This window comes from Pyrus communis, chromosome 14 (genome assembly GCF_963583255.1).
Source record: "Pyrus communis chromosome 14, drPyrComm1.1, whole genome shotgun sequence".
In the NCBI taxonomy this organism is placed as follows: domain Eukaryota; kingdom Viridiplantae; phylum Streptophyta; class Magnoliopsida; order Rosales; family Rosaceae; genus Pyrus; species Pyrus communis.
Window position 1 is genome coordinate 13,629,603 of NC_084816.1, and position 3,351 is coordinate 13,632,953.

A 3,351-nucleotide genomic window follows, 5' to 3' on the forward strand; every position below is an offset into this window, starting at 1 on the left:
GTGGACGGAAGTGGCCTGAAAAAGCCTCGAAAGGTTTAGACTTATTTTCTTCGCCTTGAAACCGTGTGTTTCCACGCCAACTCAACTTCAAACCTACGCTATTGACTCCAGGGAGTTGTGTGGAGGCTTCCAAACGTCCCAAAAGCTTGTAACTTGGCTGGGAACACGTTGAGGAAAACTCGTCCGAGTCGGAGCTTCCAAGTTAGGTGTTCAAAAATCAACCATTTCACAATCAATTTGTATGGTTAGGTTTGTGAGGATGAGAGGAGTGCGATGGTGGTGGTTACAAGCTCGATTTATGAGATTTGATGGTGGTGTGTGGGTTACAGAGATGAGAGGGTCTCGAGATAGAAAGAGAATGAGTAGATGAAAGAGAGAGATAATGTGAGTTCTGAGTGGCTGAGAAGAAGAAAAATCTAATTGGGTGGAATAGTGTGGGACAAACTATGATTGGTTGGTGAAAGTGAGTAAGGCATGGATCCAGTTTTAAAGAGAAAATGAGATAAAATTCGCACAATTCGAAATCAAATGTAATCTAACTTTCTATCTAAAACAATGTTTCCAACACTGAATAATTAATACGCACGTGTACAGATCTTCCTGTTGTTAACGCACTTTAACTAAGCGTAACTTTTTCGTTACAAGTTCAGTTCGGGTCTAACTCACGCTCATACGTTCGTAACAATGAGTAATATTCAATTACGATAACGAGAAAAATAAATTAAAGCTGAATAACCACATCCACATCACTTTGCCCACAAGGGCATAAATGTCAACTTACACACTTGGAGAGAAAATTACATAGAAATTTAGGCACGGGTCATCACACTATGTACCTCCATCATTTAGTGGATTCCAAAATAGTATAAGTATAGTAGCATCACCACAAGTACCAACCTTTAACTTTAATGGCACCATAGTTGAAGGAATAACCAATTTTGAGGTATTGGCCAAGGGTACTAAGACTCACTGATAGGTAGCAGGTTCTTTTAGATAATTTTTGAAATCGTCATATTAAGCAGCCAAACATGAGGTTAGGTCGTGTAAAATTAATTAGAGCCTTAGAACAAGAGTTTGATAGTTATAATTTTAATTTTCATCAACACCAGCATCATATTCATTCACTAGAACACAGCTTCCAAACCCTTTCTAGAGATCATGAGGCATTGCTTAACTAGTTCACCAAAATAAACCAAGAACTTTAATATCTTAGAATGCAGCACAACGCAAGTAAACCATGAAAAGAGAATCGAAAATAAGCATAGAAACTTACCAGCGTAAGAATAAGGAAAAAGAGGTTATTGAACCCATAGAACAAGAGGCTAATGAGCTTATAGAAGAGAGAGAGATTATGATGCTCTTAGAAGAAGATATTGAAATGCAATAACATCAAATAAACGAGTAGTATCAGCATTTGACAGACAAAGAAAAACAAGAAAGATATGAAAGATTCTTTAGAAATATATCATTAGACTTAATAAAAGATGATATCTTATTGGAAGAAATTTCAAAAGCAAACGTAAGAATAATGCCATCATATATGCAAAATGAAATAAGAACATCGCAGTCCATGAAAAATTTACAATTACAACTACAATGTGCTTTGTATCAGTCCATCTTTGATCCAAAATCAAGGATGAATATTATTACAAAGATATATCCACCATGTCTTGTGATAGTACAAAGAGTTGTATTTGTAAACCAAAGGTTAGCATAGCTGGAGTCAAGATTAACATGAAAGATTTTAGAACATGACATTTTAGTTATGAGCATCAGAAGAAGCATAATGTAGTAGAACTTACCCCAGCTTTACTATTGGAGTTTGGTTATCTTGATAAAATATTTATTAACTATAGTTCTCGATTAGAATCTTTTCCAAAAAAGCTTATAAAAGTAGCATAAAATTATCTAGAAGGAGTGGAAAGAAATTTGTATAAGTTTTATTAGTAGTCCTCCAGATTGGTATGTATATATGCATAAGGAGAAAGCTAAGCATATAGCCATGATTAATGAAGTGTCCCTTAGACTATCTTTTATCTCCCCACACAGATAGACTCCTTCAAACAAAAATATTTTGAGATTAGGAATCCAAATGTTAGCTTTAGATGAGTTTGAAGATTTTAGGTATGATATGATGTTAGTAGCAGAAGAATAAGAAATGTATATTTACAGCAAGGCAAAAGTTTGTCATCAGCCCTACTAGAACCCTCAGAATTTCAAGGGAAAAATATCAAATATATATTACAAGGTAAAAGAAGATAAAGAAAGAAAGGCAGAACTAGTAGAAGGAGATGAGCAATACTGGAACAAGTTGACAGAATAATGCACAACATTGATAACATGATAGAAGCATGAAGAGCTAGCATCAAATTAGCAAAAGATAAAAAGTAGCATAAGTGGAATAGCATCATGCAAAATAATGTACTTTAACCAGACAAAAATGTCAAAATCATTGTAGATCCCCGCTATAATAATGATATAATGACATAAGAGTAAATAAAGAAATGGGCTTGACCTATTATGAATATTTCATACCAAAAATGTCCTTATGATTAAGATTGAATAGTAAAAAAACTTTTTCATTAAAAGTCCCATAAAATAAACTAATAAATTTCAACTCACCTTATTTAAATAAACAAATAAATAAAATAAAGCATTTTATTCTATGTGTGTTTATATTTCCATTTTTTTTTTTTTACTTACAATTCAACTTACCTTTTAGCTTGATCTCCAATAAAAGGGTAACAAAAGGGGAAACAACAAGGCAAGTGGTCATTTACCGCAGTGATGGAAAGATATTAAGCCATTGCATGACAAGATGGGTTCAAACCTCGTCGGTGGTTAATCTAACAAAACCTGTTGTATGACAAAAACAAAAAGGAAGCAACAAGATCCAAGAATAAAAACAAGCCGAAGTACTGATCTGGCAAGCAAGAACCAGCAACCCAAAATACAAACAAATTTGAAAAAATATAAGTCTCCAAAATGGTTACAGGATTTGGAAGAATCTTATTCTAATTTGAGATGTGAAATTTGAACAACTACCAATACAAGTACAGAACCTCATTATAAAGAAAATTGAGGTAACACCAGAAAATCAATTGGCAATATGAGAAGTACCCCAACTTACTTATAAGTCCATGTAAGATTAATTCTTCCATCGATATAAGATTTATTCTCAACGCATTCCCACAAAAGAAAAAGCCAAAGTATAATTTCACATTTGATTTGTTGTCTTTCTTTTTTTTGGGTCTCATCTTTTATCATATTCCACGTAAAATTGGTGATAAATGTGATATATGTACAGCCTTCTTGGAACATTGGATAAATTCTCTGCTTCTCCCATCATGC